The sequence below is a fragment of the Papio anubis genome, chromosome 9, assembly GCF_008728515.1.
Source record: "Papio anubis isolate 15944 chromosome 9, Panubis1.0, whole genome shotgun sequence".
NCBI lineage: Eukaryota > Metazoa > Chordata > Mammalia > Primates > Cercopithecidae > Papio > Papio anubis.
This window is the reverse complement of record NC_044984.1, coordinates 90,179,132-90,201,899: the sequence shown is the minus strand read 5'-3', so window position 1 is coordinate 90,201,899 and position 22,768 is coordinate 90,179,132. Positions and strand designations below refer to the sequence as shown.

The 22,768-nt window shown below is 39.3% G+C and overlaps 1 protein-coding gene and 1 long non-coding RNA gene across 5 annotated transcripts in view; one reads left to right on the top strand and one right to left on the bottom strand.

Annotated features, from left to right (window-relative positions):
• The window catches only part of NTN4 (netrin 4), a 122,253-nt gene that overhangs the window by 13,224 nt on the left and 86,261 nt on the right, over window positions 1–22,768 (top strand). The window lies entirely within an intron of this gene.
• LOC103875988 lies at window positions 963–17,263 on the bottom strand. Its single transcript, XR_635018.4, has 2 exons — window positions 17,025–17,263; window positions 963–1,270 (listed from the first exon to the last, which is right to left on the bottom strand). It is a non-coding gene; the product is annotated as an uncharacterized LOC103875988 (long non-coding RNA).

The following is a 22,768-nucleotide window of genomic DNA, read 5'->3' as shown; positions in this document are numbered from 1 at the left end:
GGAGGATTAAACTTAGTCCATTAATGCTGCCATTATTGAAAACACTTTTGCAACTAATCTTGGGTGGACACGGTGGCTCATGCCTATAATCCCACCACTTTGGGAGGCTTAAGTGGGTGGATTGCTTGAGTCCAGGAGTTTGAGACCAGCCTGTGTAACATGGCGAAACCCCCTCTCTACAAAAATTAGCTGGATGTGGTGGCACACACCTGTAGTCCCAGCTACTTGGGAGGCTGAGGTGGGAGGATCACTGAGCCTAGAAAGGCTGAAGCTGCAGTGAACCATGATCACACCACTGCACTCCAGTCTGGGCAACAGAGTGAAACCCTGTCTCAAAAAAAAAGAAAGAAAACAGATCTCACTAATTTATGGGTCCAACTTTTGTTCAATTAAGCAACAACATGAATTGATTTATGTTGGGTTACCATTGTCAGAATGGTGCGTGCAAACTCTAAAATGACAGGTGAGAGAGAAGTTGGGAACAGCAATTTCACATTTTCAAAACATGACCTAAAACAAGCAGGGACAAGGCAAAGTACTAACAGGATAACAAATCATGATGGAAAAGGGAGAGGGAGCAATAGTTGGAATGCTATATTGAAGGAGGAAGAGAACTTTGAAAATACTGTGCTGAAAGAGAAATGTTGATTTTAGAGACCTTCAGATTTTGAGGGCCTCATATTCCATTCATGTTGAAATTATCTAACTTTTCACCCTTTTTTGACTCTCAAAAATTCAGTAATCGGAGCAATTTTTTGGAATGCCCCTGGATTATCACAGTATTGGAAACAAAGTTAAAATATAGCATTGTACACATTTTTCTGCTTAATGTTATGAAATTTGATTTACAGAATTTGATGGAGAGCGTCTACCTTGACAATCCTATTTAAGTAAAAGGGTTTATACTTTCACAATTTCAATTTGTGTGCAGAATTTAAAAAAAATTAATCTTCTAATAAGTATTGAATATATTAATATTTAATTGTTCTGTTAAGGAGGACAAGGGAAAACCAACGTTCAGAGATCATCGTAGAATACAACAGTTTCAGTGCTGGGCAGTTTGCATACACTCAGTTTATCTCTAAGAAACAAATTCTCTTCCTGGATGCTTCATCTTGCTAATGAGCAAACAGAAACAGAACAACACCCTTCTTTCTATGTCGTATTTCTCTTCTCTTCCTCCCCTTCCTGCCACTGGCAGAGGAGCAGAAGTCTTCCCAGGCCTCCGCTATGTTTGCTGATGTTACTTTACACTTCATAATCCCGGTTCCTAAAACAAAAATAATTATGAAAAATATTCACATGCTTTCTACATGGCATCATGTTCATTTGTGCTGACTGTGTCTTCTGGCTGCTACTGAAAAAGGCTTCACTGTTTTAAAGTTGAATTGAAGAGAGAAGATGTGATCACCCTCTTACACTGTTTAATCTATGTCAAGAATTTCTGTTTCTTTTTGTTTCAGCCAATCTGGCCCTTCTGAGGCCCTTGAGGTTTTCCACCAGTTTCTTTTGTAACAGATGCCTACACTTCTCCCATACTCTGTGTCCCAATAAATAGCCGCGGATCCCACCACCACCCCCAAATAAAAAGGTAAATGGAGTTTACATCAAACTGGTGCTGCATCAGGAGAGCCTGGCACCTCACTCTCCGGGAGCCCTCATCCTTGCCCTCCATCCTAACACATCCAAATGGGTGCAAAGCTCTTCCTTTTGTAACCATAGCTCCCTCTCTGATGATCAGGAAAGCTCAGAAGAATGTAAGCCCACTGGGACACCCTCTCTGAGGAGGGGAGTGTGCTGAGAAAGTGTAGTTTGCAGAAACCAAAACCAGGTGATTGGCAGCCCCTACATCCCACCTTTCTTACTCATTCCCGTTTGTCGCTTCTGGCCATTTCTCTTTCTGATTTTCACTTCTGTTAAAGCAAATTAAATATGGCCTGAGAAGGACTCTGTACTTCTATATCTGAGCCGCTGTGGACAAACTGTAACCTAATTTAATAGGTAAACAAGATTGAAAACTGGCTGAGAGTGGTGACTCATGCCTGTAATCCCAGCAGTTTGGGAGGCCGAGGCAGGTGGATCACCTGAGATCAGGAGTTCAAGACCAGCCTGGCCAACGTGGTGAAACCCCGTCTCTACTAAAAAGACAAAAATTAGCTGAGTGTGGTGGTGCATGCTTATAATCCCAGCTACTCGGGAGGCTGAGGCAGGAGAATCGCTTGAACCCAGGAGACGGAGGTTGCAGTAAGCGGAGATTGCACCATTGCACTCCAGCCTGGATGACAAGAGTGAAACTCCATCTCAAAAAAAAAAAAAAAAGATTGAAAACCTAATTTAGGAGTATGCACCTGTAACAACAGCTGAGTCTTGGTCAATCCCAGCATCCATACTTCAACCATTCATACGCTGCCGAATGTTCAAATTGTGTTCAAATAAGGCAAAGGCCAAGCTGTACCAATCCAGTTCTTCTGTACCTCACTTGCAATTTCTGAACATCATTTCTTTTTTTTTTTTTTGTCTATAAATCTTCTTCCACCACTGGCTGCGGTGGCATCTCTTTGAATCTGCTGTGATTCTGGGGACTGCCCAATTCGCAAGTCGTTCATTGCTCAATTAAACTCCTTTAAATTGAATTTGGCTGAAGTTTTTCTTTTAAGATTCCAAGTTAAGTCCCAGTAGACCACTTGTTTTATCTGTGCTCTGGCTCCTATTTGTCTGTAAAAATGGACGTGATACTTAGCTTGCCCCCACGATTTTCTCTCAATTCCACTGCCCTCTCATCCTTCCATCGCGTCCCAATCCTAGCTTAATCTCACTGTTCATCTTCTTGCTCCTTCGCCTAGAGAACTGAACTCTACTGGAGAAAATAACAACACAATCATACTGAGAGATGCCTTTATGTTTTCCAGTCTTAAGTTTGCCCTGAAACTTCCCTGGAAGTCCTTCTTCCCTTCCGCTCTCTTTCTTCCCTGCAGAGACTCTTTCAAAGCTTCTCTCTTCTCCCTGACCCCTCTGCAAACCCCCTGCTCACTCTCAGCTAAAGAGCTTGCCTCCTGCTTTACAGAGAAAATAGATATATACATGGCATTGCTGTCTAACCCAGAGAAGCCTGTCAAAGCAAAAAGCTGAGAGTTTCTCTCAATTCCTTTCTCTCCTTCAGCCAGCTTCGATCATCCACCAGGTCCTCTCCCATTCTGCCACTTGGGTCTCTCTTTAGTGGGTATGCCTCTCTCCATCCCTGTAGCTACTATCTTAGAGCAAACCACCCTTATTTTTCTTCTGCGTAATTGCAGCATTCTCCTGAACGTTCTGTTCTGTCTTGCTTGCTCCCCAATTTATTCTCTATACTGCATTCTCAAGGAAATTTTAAAAATACAAATGTTACTTCCTTGCTTAAAACTCTTCAGCGACTCCCCAGTTGCATTGTCATGAAGTCCACGTTCTTGAATGCGGCTGGCTAGGCCCTGTCTGAGTGCCCCCCTGGCCTCCTGTCTCATCCCTGCCTCCTTAGCTGTAGCCTCTAGCTGGATCCATTGAACTGCTTGGATCACTCTCAGGTGCCATGTTCTTTCTTCCTCCCTGACCCTCCTTGGCTTGGTGGGGGAGGGCTCTCCTTTGCTGATCCCCTCCCCCTAGTCCTGCCTCTCATTCATTTAAGCTAATTAAGTCACTCAAATATTTTAGGGTAGATGGAGAAATACTAGATCATTCCCACTCATCCTTAAGGAATTTGCTTAAACTTCACCTTGCACCAAGATTCTGGGTTAGGTGCAGTGTACACATGCATCACATGCGTGCACCCACAGCATCCTACATTCACCTCTGTCATAGCACTTATCACATTCTTTAGCGAGCTCCCTAAGGTAGCCCAGACCACACTTGGAGAAACACTACCTTAGCATCTCATGTGCTGCCTGACATATTCAATGGATGTTGGTCAAGTAAACCAACTGTTGCACTATTGTTGTTATTGTTACTGATGACAACTTTGTATTGCTTCATATGGTTTAAAGCACGTTTATGGCAGAATAAGGGATGTGCAGACACACTAAACAGTGTGTTGGAGAGATAACTTGCTAAGTGTCTCATAGGTTAGCCATTTAGGAAGACAGATTCTCGGGCAGGCAGTTGGTCAGTGTGATCTCAACAAGGACGATGTCATGAGTTCCATCCCTCTGCAAATCCAAACCACAGGCTCTATTCCCAGTCTGCAAAGGCCTAGCACAAAGGGCTCCTGTTTAGATGGAAAGGTACAGATCTATCACCACCTCTTGGAAAACAGTGTAAGATGCATCTGAAGGTTCACTTGGGGGGTTTGTTTAGTTTTTTCATCAATATGGGAAATGATTGGGAAGGGTGCCTCATGCTCCCAGCTGGGCTCTTTGTCACAATGCTGAGTTGGTTGCAAGGGGAGTTGTTTTGTGGTTCTGAAAAACAACCGCCTTGTGACACTGTAGACAAGCTTGTGCAGCTATTTGGCTCACTGGGATAAATGGCCAAGCTTGTTACTTTCTCTCCGTAAGCACTGCTAAGCTACATTCAATTCACCTGCATTTTTGGAGCTGGGAGGAGAAACTAGTTGGGGGAGAAAACTTTCTTCAGTGAGAGAGGTTTAAATATTATTTTCCTTGCCAAAACAAACAAAGTAAACTTTTTTGTGAGAAATTTCTGAGCTATTACCTGTACCTCATTATAGTATATTCCTGTCTTTAAGGAGTTCACAGTCTGATTGGGACTTTCAAATTGCTGTCTCTTAAAGGATGGGTAAGAGTTGAAAGGTAGAGCAGGGAGTTCCATGGAAAAGTGCACCTGGGTAAGGAAAGCCAATCCTGAGAGTGGTTGGAGAGAGTGGTGTGGTGGGAGGTGGGGAAGAAAGGGAGATGGAGGAAGATGAGGTCCGCCCTGGGTGCTCCATGGGAAGCAGTTTGGACTCAATCATGTAGGTAGTGGAGATCCATCAACAGTTCTTCTGAGTAGAGATAACATAATCAGAACTGTTTAAGAAAGAAAACTCAGGGGACAGTGTGAAAGATTCTTGAGTAAAATGTATGAGATTAAACTTAACGGTGATAAATATAAATTCCTTTTTACAAAAATCAGCTGTACTATACCAGAGAGGTGTGACTTATCAGCCATTCATGTGAAAAAGAACTGAAGGTTTTAGTTGGCTGTGATCAACGTGAGTCAATAGTATACCATGACTGCCAAAAAAGTGAATGCAATCTTAGGCTACATTCATGGAAGAATAATGCTCCAAACAAAAGAAGAGAACAGTCCTTCTGTCTTCCCATCTAGGCAAGCACAGCTAGAATATTATGCTCAGGTCAAGATATTCCTACCTAGAGAAAGCTGAGCAGAACTGGTGAGATCAATGAGAAACCTCGTTATATAATGAACAATTAACTTGGGATATTTCGCCTATGAGAGAGGATTTATGGATGTTCAGGAATTGCTAGCATTCTTTAGATGTTTGAAGAGGGATTAAATGAGCTCTGATGCTTTCAAAAGGCGAGAGTATGACCAAGTAACTTTCTAAAAAACTCGATGTATCCAAAGACCAAATGAACTCCCTTCAGTTTCTCATCCCATGAAATGTTTCCACAAAGGCTGAATGATCTACAGTGAGAAACGGTACAGAGAGGATTTATGTCCAGATTCAGAGGCTTAGGTCAAGACCTTTGAATGTCCCATTTAACTCTGAATATAGATTATGACTTAAGAAAATATTTTACATCCAACAACTCCAATAGAAGAGGGCTTGTGTTGGACACTGCTTAGCAAGATCACTAAGTCTTCCAGCTAGCTACGCAGGAGCCCATAACTTTGGTGAAACTCTTTTAGGGAAATCTTATTTCTTGCTACCATAAGAGGAGCACCCTTTTTAGCCACTGAACATAAGGATGTCACTTAACTATCAAAGAAAAGGAAGGCAGAGGAAAAAGGAAAGGAGTCCCTAAGTCTTTCTTTCTGAGTCTCTGCTTTGTATTAATGAATGACATTTATCTATATTTATAATGATACCGGACACGATATGGCAGTCTGCGTGTAGGAGTTGGGCTCTAGTTTGTCACCAGGCTCTGGTGGTGCCAGCTCTTAAGTGGGTTCTCCACTTCTGCTATTATCTGTCTAGTTCCATCTCTCTCATTGCACACTCAAATCTCAAAAGTGCCCCGAAAGGCTATCTCTGTATTTTAGGGGCCTTGGATTCTTCCTTTGAAAGTTGGATCAATGTGAGAAAGAATAAGATAAAGCATATATAAACATGTTTTATAAATGGCTAAGTACTATATAAGTGCTATTATGAATAATCATAATTATATTACATTATTAGTGAAGTAGACTTTTGGGGCCAGTTCATCCTGTCACTCGGCAAATATGTGGGTGCCTCTATGTGTCCAGCACCTTCCCAGGCTCTGAGGGTATGGTAGTAAACAAAATAGACACAAAATGCCTTCTAAAGCCCAGACAACTGACCTACAAATACATCTTTAGAGCACAACCCAGTTGTAAGTTAGGGACTTCCTGTACTAACTTTGGTCAACTGTCAAAGTCTCCAAGAGCATTGAGGGTCTATGTATTTACTTAGCACTTTTGGACAGACATTGAGTTAGAGGACAACATCAGTCTTGGCATTTAATAGTAGATAAAGTGAACACAAGAATTGTATCTTTTCATTAAAGCAGTAGCCCAGTCATCTACCTAGACAGGCAATAATAGAGTGGGAGTTAGGTTTAGATAAAAGTGAACAAATTAGAGGTACAAAGAACAATTCATGTCTCTTCATTCCATATTTAGTTTGACATATTTACTAAGACTTTACAAATTCTTTTTAAACTGTGTTATGAATGTCAAGTACAAGATAAGGAACTATGTTTTAAAAGATATTTTTAGACAGCAATGTTATGGTAAGATACAAGTATGAGCTTAAAGTAAAATGTCTTATCAAAACTGAAAGAAATGTATCCACCTACATCTGGTTGGTATTTCAGACTCATGAAGGAATTTCCAAGTGATTCTGTTAAGAGGCTGCTCTGCAGTGAGTGACTGAACAAGTTAGATTTCTAGCCCTCCTCTGGCTTCCCTTTCGGGACTTGCCTTTATTCTTTTATTAGGGATAGACACTCCTCATGATTTATATGACAGGTTAATATGCTTTAAAAAACCTCTCTTAAGGTCCTGTTCAAGTTAGGGAGTTATAACATGTGTAAAAGATTCTCAATTTGAAGTACTGCAATAAGAACTCTCACACACACTGGTTTTCCAAGAACTTTATAAAACATGCACCAGGCACAGGTAGAAAGTGACAGCCAGGAGTTCAGTGATGTATTATTTCTGCTGCTTTTTTAGCTCTTTATTTTGGCGGGGCCAGGGGACGGAATCTCGCTCTGTCACCCAGGCTGGAGTGCAGTGGTGCAATCTCAGCTCACTGCAACCTCCGCCTCCTGGGTTCAAGCGATTCTCCTGCCTCAGCCTCCTGAGTAGCTGGTATTACAGGCACCTGATGCCACGCACAGCTAATTTTTGTATTTTTAGTAGAGACGGGTTTTCGCCATGTTGGCCAGGCTGGTCTCAAACCCCTGACCTCAGGTGATCCGCTGGCCTCGGCCTCCCAAAGTGCTGGCATCACAGGCGTGAGCCACCGCACCCAGCCAGCTCTCCTTCTTTAAAAGCCCACTTAATAAAGCAGTTAGCTACTTCTAGATGCTCTGGCAGGTGCTGTGAGTGTAGCCAAGGGTGTCCGTTACCTATAGAGCTGACTCCAATTGCTGTCATCCTCAAAGGCCATTTTAATCTCCTGCTCAGTTTCCAGTCAGCCTCCGGCGTCACTTCAGCTGCTTAAGGGACAGTTACATGTTTTACTGCTGTGGCTCTCCACAACCCCACCCCTCTGTGACCTCAGCTTTGACACCTAGTTGGTCTGTCAGTTTCATTGGCATGTAACCAGAAATATTATTTTCTTATGAACTAAATGATGCAATGACAGATGTTATAGAAATGTGCAGGTCACATCAAAACACTCTAATTCAGATGTGGAAGTGACTCTTTCCTCCCCTTTCTCACCTCCCAAAATAATGACATTGGAACTTCAGTCTTGCATTCTGGTTTTTCCATGATTAGAAGTGGGTGCTCAAGAGCCTATGTAAATAATAAGTCTCATAAAAACATATTTTTCTCTCTCATGTTACCGTCTCCACTCAGTCAGCTTTATTTCTTCCCCAACAGCTGTGTTGCAAATACTCTAGGTCTTTTAAAATCTGAATATTACATTATGGAAAAATCTTTGAAATTTATGTGGATCAAAAAAATAAAATTGGAAAAAGAAAGGTTCAGAAATAGAGGCTAGAATTCACCTGACATCATGGAAGGGAAAATGTCTAGAAAACACCGTCATTAGTAACATGTGCTTAGAAGTTACAGAGAGGTCATTTGCTACTTAGCAAGAGTGGTAAATGGTGTAGAAACTATGTGATATGAGACATTATAGATAATTTACCTGGAGAATAGAAGTTAAGTCGTTGACTGCCCTTAAACCTTTGAAGGACCTTCATATTGAAGATAAAATAGACTTGTTTTTTTGTTTGTTTGTTTGTTGTTTGTTTTGTTTTGAGATGGAGTTTCACCCTTGTTGCCCAGGCTAGAGTGCAATGGCATGATCTCGGCTCACTGCAACCTCCACCTCCCGGGTTCAAACGATTCTCCTGCCTCAGCCTCCCGAGTAGCTGGGATTACAGGTGCGCACCACCATGACCGGCTAACTTTTTTTTTTTTTTGTATTTTTGGTAGAGACAGGATTTTGCCATGGCCAGGCTGGTCTTGAACTCCTGACCTCAGGTGATCCGCCCACCTTGGCCTTCCAGAGTGCTGGGATTATAGGCTTGAGCCACCGCGCCTGGCCAAAATAGACATTTTGTATAGCTCCAAGGCCAGTATTAGGAGTTACAGGGAACAGACTCTAGCTTAACACAGAAGAACTTTTTGATAATTAGACTTTTCTAAACCTGAAACATGCTGCCTGATGAGGCTGTAGGAGCTAGTAGAGAATGAATGGGTATCAGCCATTATAGAGGAACTTCTTGCATTGAGAAATTTCAGTTAAATGACCTCATGTTCTCTTCTGATTATTAAAAATATTTTGAGCTGTTTCTAATACCACTTTTGATAGAGATCAATTTTCAAGAATTAGAGGACAATTGGAATCTTATGCATTATTAATTTATCCATTTTTGTATCCAGAGTCTGAGTGCCTGATACAAAGCATTTCCTCAATAAGTAAAGTTTGAACCAATAAACAAGTATTTCTTTATGAAAAGGCTTAAGGTCACAGAAACTTAGGATTTTTATCTTATTTAATTATGGCTTTGTCATTATTTAAAAATAAAAATGACACTGATGATGAGAAACACAGTCAGAATTTATATGAGCCACATTTGCAATTGATTTATGTTAGAAATGCCTTTTCTTATCTAAATGTATAAGAAAGAAACAGTTTTAGAAGCCGAAATGAGCGTTAGATTGTTTGCCAATTTCTCTTTCGAGCCCAGAATTTCTACTGTGAGCTTTCTTGCTCTATAAACCCAATGCTTATATATCCTGAAAAACTCTGTACTTTCAGCTCTCCTATATAAATCTCTACTCCATGAGCAAAAGGAGACAATTTCACAGCATTTACTGTTTTCTGTCTCTATATGAATCATATGAATTAGACTCACCTGTCTTTCAGTTAAACTGATCATACTTCAGTACATACAGGACAAAGTAGAGAGAAAAATAACTGCTTTTTACTTTTAAAGCCAATTGCTGGTCTTTATTTCTGCAAGTCTTTTTTTCTGACTCAGCCTTTAGTTCTCTTTCTTAATTCAACGCTTGCAACTAATCCTCATACTTCAAACTGAAACTTAATGGGAAAAGATACATGAGATTCATCTAGACTGAGAAAACCTTTCATGATGGTGATCAATACTTATCCTCAAGGTCTCCTACAAGTGAAGGACAAAGTGGCCCTATGCTGCCGAGTACTAGAGTAACAGCAAATATTTGTCTGTGGCTAAGGGCAAGTTGGAGGTCCCTTTGAAGTCTGCTTGGTAGCCAGGATCTCTCTACTAGGGTAACAGCATTTAAAACTTGAAAGTTTTTTAAACCTTAATCAGCACATTGGGGTTGCTCCTGATAAAGGCTCTTGAATGAAAAAAATGGAAAGTACATTCTAGTCTAAGTCTGCATTTTGGAAATCCCCAGTAGGCACACACATGTTCAACAAGAAACTCAATTAGTTTTAACATCAAGCTAATTGCCAGCTGTGGTGGTTTTCTGTGGCACCCAGTCAGGGAACGTGTTTAACATATATAATATGAATAATGGATATGTATATATATGCATTTTTATAAGGAAGATTAATTAAGGGTATAAACAGGAGGTAATAAAATAACTTTAATGACTTAAACATGAAAAAATGGCTAAAAGGTTTTGCCACCATGGATAAGTTCACTAGCATTTGGTCTCATTACAGTTGAAGAGTTGTCTTACTCTTTTTTTTTTGGAGAGGAGTCTCGCTCTGTCCCCCAGGTTGGAGTGCAGTGGTGCGATCTCGGCTCACCGCAAGCTCCGCCTCCCGGGTTCACGCCATTCTCCTGCCACAGCCTCCCGAGCAGCTGGGACTACAGGCGCCCGCCACTGCGCCTGGCTAATTTTTTGTATTTTTAGTAGAGACGGGGTTTCACCGTGGTCTCGATCTCCTGACCTTGTGATCTGCCTGCCTTGGCCTCCCAAAGTGCTGGGATTACAGGCGTGAGCCGCCGCGCCCAGCCGAAGAGTTGCCTCACTCTTAAAAAGGGGGATAAAAGAAAAAAGCTATGTGTTAATAGAAATGTAGATATAATTAGGTAGACTTAAAGAATTATTCTGGATGCTCACAACTAAGTGTTCATAGTTTATCGTTTTTCTAGTGTGACTACGTTTTATAGGTAAATTAGACAACATAGGTGACTCTTCCAATGTCTTTTAATGCACTTTACTTATAAGAATATCTCTTTTGGGCCGGGCGCAGTGGTTCATACCTGTAATCCCAGCACTTTGGGAGGCCAAGGTGGGTAGATCACTTCGGATCAGGAGTTCGAGACCAGCCTGGCCAACATGGTAAAACCCCATCTCTACTAAAAATACAAAAAATTAGCCGGGCGTGGTGACAAGTGCCTATAATCCCAGCTACTCTGGAGGCTGAAGTGGGAGAATCACTGGAACCCTAGAGGTGGAGGTTTCAGTGAGCTGAGATCGCGCCACTGTACTCCATCCAGCCTGAGAGACAGTGTGAGACTCTATCTCAAAAAAAAAAAAAAAAAAAAAAAAAAAGAATATCTCATTTGTCCTGCCTCGGGAAAATTCACTTTTACTATGCACAGAATTTTACATTCTGCATTAAAATACCTCGATATTACAGTTAATTGACTGAAGCATGGAAGTATGCATAGCTTTGTTCTGATCCTATTGAATGACAGCAGGACCAAAATGAAAGTCTAGGAACTTTTAACCCAAGAAGTGAAATATCTACCCAGAGCTGTTGTAATTTTCATTTACTTCAGGGGGAAAAAAAGGATATCTGCAACACTATAGTTTCTGCTATTTAGATGCTGTGCATACCTCCTAATACAACAAATTATATAGGAAGCGATTCTTGCAACTTTCATTTGCTTAAAGGAAAATCAATCTCAAGTAGAATCCTCTCCCCTTTAAGGAAGAAAGGGAGATGGAGTAAAGAAGGAATAAGAAAGACAGAATAACTACATTTTAGTGTTCAAACTAATCTCCTTAAAATCAGATTGATTTTTCCTTTTGTCTCAGTCCTGACACTCCAAAAGTCCCAACCTCTTAAAACTTATCAGTTTGAAATGAGATTTCTGCTTCTGCTCATGAGGGATTAACTGCTACAGGAATGACTGCCCGCCTCTTCTTTCCCCACGACAAACACACAGCTTAAAGGAGAAAACAAACAAACAAACAAACAAAAAAAGATGATACAATTGTTTTCAGACATTGGCAACAGGCAGCACAAGACTGTACTCTGAGAAAGAAGAAACAAACGTAACAATCCCCACAATTGCCCCAATTGCTGACGGGACATTTCCAAGCCACCACATAGGAAGGAGAACCAGAGTCCAGTGGACCCACTAAGTTGAAGAGAGAGAGATGAGTCCTCAAGGAGGCCAGGGCAGCTGGAATTTGTTGGGTAGAATATGGGGAGGAGCAAGTTACATAAGAGAAGTCCAGAGGTCTGTACACAAAGGTCTCCTTAAGTTTTTGGCTAAATACTAAGCTGCATATATGTGAGGTAAACTCTAAAAGAGTGAATAAAGAACTGTCAGAAAGTAGTAGTTGAATCATTCTTAGTATTCCTCTGAGGCTGCAAATAGTTCACTTTCTCACTGTCTGGACTGGAAAGACCTCATAATTCACAGGCATCTGGTAGAGCCCTCAGAAAACTTTTGTAATTGGGTTAAATTAGCACTAAAATAAAGGCAAAACTGGATTCACCCTAAAAAAAATTTACAGCAATCTTCAAAAAGCTGAACGTGATCTCAAATAAATTAACTGCTTGTCAAAACAAAGTCTAACCCTTTTTAGAGAAATAAATCAAAATCCATCAAGCAAAAATGTAAAATTCACAATGTCTAATGTTTAATAAAAAATTACAAGGCATGAAAGTATGACTCCCAACCAAAAGAAAAATTGATGAATAAAAACATCCAGAAATGACACAGCTGGTAGAATTAGCAAACCAGAACATTAGATCATCTACTACAAATATACTCCATATGTTCAAGAACATGAACATGTAGAAGAGAGAAATGGAAGATATTTTTAAAAGATGTAAGTGAAACTTCTAAAGATGAAAAATGCAATATGTGAAATAAAAAAATATACTACAAGGGGCTGGGTGCAGTGACTCACATGTGTAATCCCAGAATTTTGGGAGGCTGAGGCAGGTGGATCACTTGAGGTCAGGAGTTCTAGACCAGCCTGGCCAACATGGTGAAACCTCGTCTCTACTAAAATACACAAAAATTAGCCAGGTGTGGTGGCAGGTGCCTGTAATCCCAGCTACTCAGGAGGCTGAGGCAGGAGAATTGCTTGAACCCAGGAGGCAGAGGTTGCAGTGAGCTGAGACAGAGCAAGACCCCATCTCAAAAAAAAAAAAAAAATTATTACCAGGGACTGACAGTAGATTAGATAGTGCAGAGGAAAAGTTTGGTGAACTTGAAGACATAACAATAGAAACTATAAGTTAATGAATCACAGAGAGAAAAGAGGATTAAGTAAAAAGAGCATCAGTGAACTGTGGGACAATATTAAGTGGTCTAACATTCGAGTAATTGGAGTTTAAAAGAAGAAGCTGAGGACAAAAAACATCTTTGTAGGAGTAACAGGAAAAAAATTTCCAAACTTGGTGAAAGTTATAAATCCACAGATCTAGGAAGCTCAATAAACCCCAAGTAAAAAATAAAACAAACTGTAAAGAAAAGCACATCAAACAAAGTTACCACGCTGATTCAATGAAGAAAGGTTTATCTTTCTAATAAACAGTGCTGGATTAATTAGACATTCATATGTGAAGGGACAGAAAAAAGAACCTCAACGCTTAGTTCAACTGTAGAGAAAAAATAACTCAAAATGGACTACAGACCTAAATGTTTAAGAGCTGAAATCTATACAACTTCTAGGAGAAAATATTTATGACCTTGAGTTTAGGCAAAAATTTCTTAGATGGGACACAAAAGACACAAACTGTAAAAGAGAAATACTGGTAAACTGAACATCATAGAAATTAAAAACTGGATAGGCACAATGACTCACGGCTGTAATCTCAGCATTTTGGGAGACCAAGGTGGGCAGATCACCTGAGCCCAGGAGTTTGAGAACAGCCTGGGCAACATAGTAAGTTCCCATCTCTACAAACAATTAAAAAGTTAGCCAGGTGTGGTGGTGCTTGCTTGTAGTCCCAGTTATTTGTAGTCCCAGTTATTTGGGAGGTACACCTGGGCCCAGGAGGTTGAGGCTGCAGTGAGCCGTGATCGTGCCACTGTTCTCCAGCCAGCCCAAGTGACAGGGCAAAACCCTGTCTCAAAAAATAAAATAAAATAAAAACCTATTGCTATTAAGACACTGTTAAGGAAAGTGTTAAAAGGAAGCCACAGATAGAAAATATTTACAAATCATTACAAACTGAATATATATTTACATATCATAATTCATAAGGAACTCATAACTCAATAAGGAGAAAACAAGAATTAAAACTGAGCAAAAGATTTGAACAGACACTTCACCAAAGAAGAGGATGCATGTCAAACGCATGAAATGGTGATCAGCATCATTACTCAACAGGGAAATACAAATTAAAACCACAGGGAGATACTGCTCACATTCACCAGAAAGGCTAAAACTCAGAAGACTGATAACACTAAATGTTGGAGAGGAGGTATAGCAACTAAAATTTTCATCATACATTGCTGCTAGAAATGCAAAATAGTACAACAACTTTAGAAAACACTTTGGCAGTTCCTTATAAATATACACTTACCATACCACCTAGCAATTCCTCTCCTAAGTACCCGTGAAAAATAACTTACATGCTCATAATGACTTCTGTGTGAATGTTCATAGCACTTTTATTCATTACACCCAGAATCTGTAAACAACCCAAATATCCATCAACTGATGAATGAATCAACTGCCAAAATTCTTCAATCAGTTCTTTCTTGCTTCCATTTACTTGTCTCATGCTCTTTCCTGAATCCTTTATAGCTGTCCCTTATTCTATCTAAACCCTCAATAGTCTTCTGTTATCCAGCCAAACCCAGAAAGGTTTTTGTAATCTCCTTTTTTCTAATAAATTGCATTTGCCATTGTTAATTACATTTTTTTTTTACTTTGCATTCTCACTTCCTTGGGCTTCTATGATAATGAATTTTCACTGTTTTCCCATATTGCTCATGGATCCCTTTTTTTTTAATATATATATTATTTTTGGCTCTTCTCCTTTCTGACCTCTAACCATAGATGGCCCCCAAAGCTCAGCCTTTAGTTCTGTTTTTGTTCCAACATTCATTTCTTTGCTTCTCACATGTGACTGTTCTTCCCCTGCTCCCCACTACATCTCTTAGTCCTCAAACTGCCTTTACCATGGTTCAGAGTCTTTTCTTTGCCTGAAGGGAAGGTCTGATCATTTCACTCCCTGATCACTTGCTATGTATTCTATAACCAAACAAAGTCAGCTGTGATGTAATGGTAATAGCACTGAACTTGGACTCCAACAACCTGGGTTCAAGTACTGGCTCTGCCACTTACTAGCTAGGTGACCTTGGATAGGTTAATTAACATCTTCTCAGAGTTTCTGTATCTGAAAGATGGGAATGGATAATACCACATCATAGATTTGCTATAAGGATGAAATGAGATAAAGTTTCTGTATCTGAAAGATGGGAATGGATAATACCACATCATAGATTTACTCTAAGGATGAAATGAGATAAAAATTAAAACAGTTTATAAAACATAAGTCATTATTAAGCATGAATATGAGTTTTCAACAAATATGTGTTAACTCATATATGCCAAGCATTGCCTACACACTGATGGGCAAGCAGACAAGGTCCCCTGCACTCATGTCTCACTCACAGTCTAGAGAGAAACACAAGCAATTAAGCAAATTTAAAAACAGACATGGTATATTCTAAGTCTGGAAGAAATAACAGGTGCTTGAAGTAGCACATAGAAGGAACAGGGATGATTCAGAGAGCTTCCTGAATAAAGTTACATCAAAGATGACATCTAAAAGATTGGCATGAGTTGGCCAAGTAGAGGGTGGGAGCGGAATGGGTGGCAATGACAGAGAGGTGTGGCAAGTGATCCAGCTAGGGAATAGCATGGGCAACAGCTGGGAAGGCAGCAAGTTCATGGAGCTTTCTAGGAACAGAAAGGGGATCTTGGTATGGCTGGAGTGTAAAGTTGGGTACAAAGAGAGGGAGAAAGAGTGGGGAAGAATGGGCAGGGAAAAAAAACAAAGAGATCATACATGCGATTTCCAGCATGGGTCAAGCAAGCAAGAGATTGATGATCCAAGATGAAGTAACGGGATCTTCTAACTGTGGGCCAAGCATTGTGATAGGAAATTGAGGTGATCAGTATTGAGAAGTTACCCATGTAGACAGACAGCATCCAACAGGCCTGTCCATGAATCCTAGTCACCGAGCTGTATTCCCCAGGAGGACTCAGTCCCAAAGAAGGGAGATTGACAAAAACAAGGCAGGTTCCCAGCAAAAAGCAACACACCAATCAATTTTATTTATAAAGGGCAGTGATTTTTCAAGACATTTCCACGTCTCAGACCTTTGAAGAAAATGTTCACTACATCTTTGCAAGCCAGGCAGAAGCAGGTATCACTACTTTTATCCAGTGTTCAGTTAATCACATCCATTAACAGAATAAAGGTGGCACAGTTAGTCCTATCCATTATTTGGTTGACAAGTGCTGATGGTATCAGTCATATATAATATTTTCTTTAATCCTATGTTTTAAATTTAATTTTAATCCAGGAATGGCTAGCTCCAAAACAAGTATAAAATGGGATATAGTGAAAAAATCATTAGGTTGGAGGTTAGGATTTGGTTTCCAGTCTTAACTCCGTCACCAACCTATTGATTGACACTTGGCAAATCACTTCAAGTCCTCAGAGCCTCAGTTTCCTCTAATTGGACTAGCCCTTGATTGCTAAGGACGTTTCTGACACTCAGATCCTTTGACTTCAAGTCCTGAGGGCAAAAAGAAAAAAGGCTAGGATTCCACATGTATTGAAGAATGTTTAAAATTTATTTTTACCCCCGTCTTTATTTCTAATTTGTTTTCTATCTTGTTTCTCATTCCTCACAGTTCTGTCATTTCCCTTTTCCCTGAAGATATTTACGAAGCTGCCTTTGCATCACTTTAAAACTGTAAATATGCCCTTGAAACATGCAAAGAGGCTTTTGTGTACTTACAAATCGAGGTTATTATCGTACAAGTAAGTCACTTGAGTGCACTGCATTCCTCAGCTTGCTCCATTGAGAGCTTTATTAGGTTATATTGTCCTATCTCGGAAGATAAGACTTTCCCACTTTAAAGGGTGGGCTATCTGATGAAACAGTGTGCTGAATGCTCCAGAGTATAAGCAAAAGGATTTTGGTGCTGCCCAAAAGACAGACACACTTCTCTAAGACAAGTAGGTGCTTCACTTAAAGGGGCACAGTCAAGGACAAATGTTCTAAAATTAAACCAACCAGCTGCAGACGCCCACATGTCAATTATGCTGTCTTCTTGTCCAGCCTTCTCTTTCCATGAAACCAGAATTCCCACTCACTGCAACCCTGGAAACTTCACATACTTCCAAGCGGCCACCTATCCATGGAAGCAGAAAGCCTGTTTCGGAACATACTAGGATACATGTACTCATCTGACAGAATGTTGCAGTGAGCTGAGATCACGCCTCTGCATTCCAGCCTGGGCGACAGAGCAAGACTCTGTCTCAAAAAAAAAAAAAGAAAGAAATAGGTTTTACTATGGAGGTGATTTGTCTTTTCATTAGATTATATTAGGCAAAAGTTCCAGGGATTTCTCCCGAAATGTTTGTAGTCATTCCTGCAGTTGGCGTAAATTTATAACTGAAAATATTCAAATATTCAATACTTTTTAAATGCTATCTTTGAATAATGTAATGAATAACTAATAAGCTGATTAATATTAAATATATGGGTTTTCTTCTTTTCTTTTTTTGAGACAGGGTCTTGCTCCGTTGCCCAGGCTGGATTGCAGTGGCGCAATCTTGGCTCACTGCAACCTCCGCCTCCCGGGTTCAAGTGATTCTCCTGCCTCAGCCTCCTGAGTGGCTGGGACTACAGGCGCGTGCCACCACACCTAGCTAATTTTTTGTATTTTTAGTAGAGATGGGATTTCACCATATTGGCCAGCCCGGTCTTGAACTCCTGACCTCGTGATCTGCCCGCCTCGGCCTCTCAAAGTGCTGGGATTACAGGCATGAGCCACCATGCCCGGCATATTAAATATATTTTTTCTATAAAGTAAAATTGTGCTAGTTATGTTGGAGGGAGTATAAGATTACCATAAAAATTAAGATATTTTTAAAGTGATAAAGTTTATTGTGAGGCAATATGTACCTAGAAGTTTTGTTTATTAATGAAATGTACATTATAAAAATAAATTTTTATTATAGTTATTCCATTATTTTTATATTGGAAAATCAAAATAAACCTGTATTGACATGATTCAGATTCACTCATTCAGTAACATTATTGAGAATTCATAAGATATTGTATTAGATGTTGGGGATATATAAGGATGCATCAAAACATAGCATAAACACACACAAAAAATATAAATAGTCCAAGCACAGTGGCTCATGCCTGTAATCCCAGAACTTTGAGAGACCAAGGCAGGAAGATCTCTTGAGGCCGGGAGTTTGAGACCAACCTGGGCAACAGAGTGAGACTTAGTATCTACAAAAAATAAAAAAATTAGCTGGGCATAGTGGCAATCACCTGTAGTCCCAGCTACGCAGGAGGATTACTTAAACCCAGTAGTTCAAGGCTGTGGTGAGCTATGATCATGCCACTAGACTCAAGCAAGACATTGTCTCTGAAAAAAAAGGAAAACAATACTTACATATACAGGCGACCATAATAATAGGTATCATATATTATTTGAAAAGTTATAATGGGAGTTTACTGGTATACTCAGAAACAAATTACTAAAACAGAATTATTGAATAAACGTACAAAGTTTAGATGCTTATATTTTCTTTTTCAAACTTTGCAGGAACATATTTTATTGGTTTTTCAGGCCTTTCTATCTACTAAATATAACTATACTTCTAACTTTATTATAAAACATCCAATATGCCATTTCTATATATTTGAGTACAAAAATAAAGGCTTTGTTTATGTACAGTTTTAGAAACTGTGTTTTATAAAAGTTAAGCCGCCTTGAGTTTTTTACATGTCACTTCTCATCGAGGATGGGTAATAAGGACCAGATTTACCCTCCCACCGGAAACAACTAAAACACTGGACAAAATATGTGAAGCAATTGTTTTAAAGTACTGAACATCAAGCAGAAGAGGAAAATGATCCCTGGGAGAAGGGAAACAAATAAGGTGAGCCCTACAATTACCCCAGCTTACTGCCTAGAGAGGGTGTCCAGTCTGCAGTGCAGGGAAGAGGAACCTACATAGAGCTTGATGAATTTCCTGACTTAAGGACTCGAGAATCTGGGAAAGACCAAGAGAGCTAGAGTTTGCAAGGTAGAGTTCCAGAAAGGAGAGTACTATATTGGAAGAGACTTTCAGAGATTTGCAGGTGGTCCTTCTCAAGTCTCCAGCTGAGAACTGTTCTACACATGTGCAAGAAAACTACCTGAAGCCAGAGAGAAACACCCTGAAGGATGGAGGGAACAATCCCCAGAGGTAACATGGGGCCAGCAATAGACAGACAGTGTGGGAAACCTTGTAATTCATTGTTAGAGTAATTAGAAGGGTATCATCTCAGTAGAGGGGCAGAATTAGCCCTACGCTAGAAAATGCATTGATCCCACATAACAAAATGTAAAAACAAACCTCAAAATGATCCAGCTATTTCCAAGAAACTGAATTGCATCCCAAGAAAAAGCTCAAGAATACAAAAATATTCAGCACCCAACAAGGTAAAATTCACGATACCTAGCAGCCAATCAAGACCTGCAAAAAATCAGGGAAATGCAACTCATAATAAAAAGAAAAATCAATAGAAACAGACACAGAAATAACACAAATTATAGAGTTAGTAGCTGAGGAATTAAAAACAGTTATTATCACTGTATTTCTTATGTTCAAAAGGTGGAAGAAAGATGGAGCACATTAAGCAGAGGCATGGAAAAGAGCAAAAAAAAAAAAAAAAAAAAAATTGAATGACCATTTTCGAAGAATCTGATGCCTGAGATGAAAAATACACAACAAACAGAATTAGTAGACTAGACACTGTAGAAGAAAAGATTAGTGATGTTTAATACATAGCAATAGAAATGACCCAATATGAAACACAGGGAGAAAAAAAGCCAGAAAAAGAAGTGAATATAGCATTAGTGAGCTCTGGGACAGCTTCAGGCAATTTGGTACATGTAGTTGGAACCAACAAAGGAAAGAAGGGAGAGGAGGGGAACAGAAATTTTTAACAAATAATGGTTGAAATGTTTCTAATTTTTATAATAACTATAAATCCATGGATCCAAGAAGTGCAACAAACCTTAAACACAAGAAACAAGGAGAAATCTACTCCAAAACACATAATAATCAAATTGTTTAAAAAGCAATGGTAAAAAGAAAACCAGAAAAGCAGCCAGAGAAAAAAACAGCACATTACCTACAGAGGAACAAATCTAAGAATGACTGAAGTTTTTTGTTGGAAATAATGTAAGCCTGAAGACAGTGGGGGCAGAAACTTTTAAGTGCCAAAAAAAAAAAAAAAAAAAAAAGAAGTCAACTTAGAATTCTATACCCAGCAAAAAACATTTTACAAAAGTGAAGATGAAGTCAAGACTTTTTCAGACATAAAGAAGCCAATAAATAAATAAATAAATAAGTTTTTCACCAGCAGACTTGCATTGAAGGAAATCCTTCAGACAGAAGAAAAATGATACCAGATGGATATCTGGACCTACAAAAAGGAACGAAGATCATCAAAAAGGAAAAATAGGTGAATACATGTGAAATGCCTTTTTTAATTTCTAAAATCTCTTTAAAGATAATTAGTTGGCTTTTTAAAGCCAAGGTATTAATAGTGTGTTGTGGAGCTTATAACATATATAGAAGTAATATGCATGACAACAGTGCAAAGGTTGAGGGGAGGACTATTCCTAGTTTCTTATACTATATGTGAAGTGGTAAATATCATCAATGACATTAAATGTAAAAGATGTAAACATCCCCATTAAAGGCATAGATTATAATATTGGACAAATTTTTAAAAAAAGATTAGGTATGCTGCCTGTAAGAAGCCCCCTTTAAATATAAAGACATAGCTAAGTTAAAAGTAAAAGGACAAGAAAAGGTATACCCTACTAACACTTTAAAAGAAAGCTTGAGTGGCTATATTACTATCAAAGTAGATTTTAGATCAAAGAATATTGCCAAGGATAAAAAGGGACATACACTGATAAAACAGTCACTTCCTCAAGAGGATATAACAATCCTCCATGTTGACAGGGCACGGTGGCTCACGCCTGTAATCCCAACACTTTGGGAGGCTGAGGCAGGTGAATCACCTGAGGTCAGGAGTTCAAGACCAGCCTAGCCAAGATAGTGAAACCCCGCCTCTACTAAAAATACAAAAATTAGCCAGGCGTGGTGGCAGGTGCCTGTAATCCCAACTACTCAGGAGGCTGAGGCATGAGAATCACTTGAACCCGGGAGGTGGAGGTTGCAGTGAGCTGAGATCGCGCCATTGTACTCCAGTCTGGGGGACAAGAGCGAGACTTCACCTAAAAAAAAAAAAAAAAAAACCAACAATCCTCCATGTTTATGCACCCAACAACAGGACTTCAAAATACATGAAGCAAGACCTGCAGGGAGAAATAAGTTGATAATTATAGCTGGATATTTCAATACTTTTTCAAGGATACAAGGTGCATTATCAAGACAGACCGTATACTGAGTCATAAAACAAGTATTGATAAATGTAAAAGGATTCATAACATACAAAATATGCTCTTTGGCCACAATGAAATTAAGTTAGAAATCAATAACAGGAAGGTATCTGGGAAATCCCCAAATAACTGGAATAAACACACTTTTTATTCCAATTATTCAAAGAAGAAATCAGAAGGAAATCAAGAGTATTTTGAAATTGAATGAAAATGATAACACAGCATATCAAACTCTGGGGGGATGCAACTAAAGAAGTACTTAGGGGAAAGGAAACATCTCAAATCAATGATCTTCAAGTCCAACAGAGCTTAAAGGTAAAATAAGCAGTGAATTATTTTTAAAAAGTCAAATCAATGATCTCAGTTTTCCCTTTAAGAAACTTGTAAAAGAAGAGCACATTAAACCCAAAGTAAGCAGAAGAAAGTAAATAATAAAGATAAAAGTAGAAACCAATGAAAAAGAAAAACAGAAAAACAATGGAGAAAATCATTAAAACAAAAAGCTGCTTCTTTAAGAACGTGAAGATGTCTAGTATTTCAAGGACTATTAAAGAACAAATGCAGTTATGTTCCTGAAGTTACTGTTTTTAGTAAATAAGAAAACTAGATCAGAAACTATGGGAAAAATTTGTATTTCTTGGAGTGTTTGCTATGCCTGCCTGATCCTTTTTCTTAAGAATATGAAAGATCTTGTGTGCTACTATACAGAAGAAATCCATAAAGCATTTTGAAATGTATTACATATTTTTATATAGTGTTTATACATAGATGTGTGTGTTCACATTGTTCTCATCAAGAGTGCGGAACTTGTGGTAAGAGCATCTTGCTATCTGTGTTCTTCTAAACTCTAGACCCTGTTTGGCTTCTCCTCTTAGAATGATACTTGGAGAAATAGTTCATTCATTTATTCATTCAGCAGTCATTATGAAATGCTACAGTGTGCCAGAGACTGTGGGACGTGCTGGGGAGCACAGTTGTGAACCAGACCAACAGGATCCCTGCCCTCTGAGCACTGAGTCTGATGTGAGATACAGACAAGTAAATAGGCAACAAC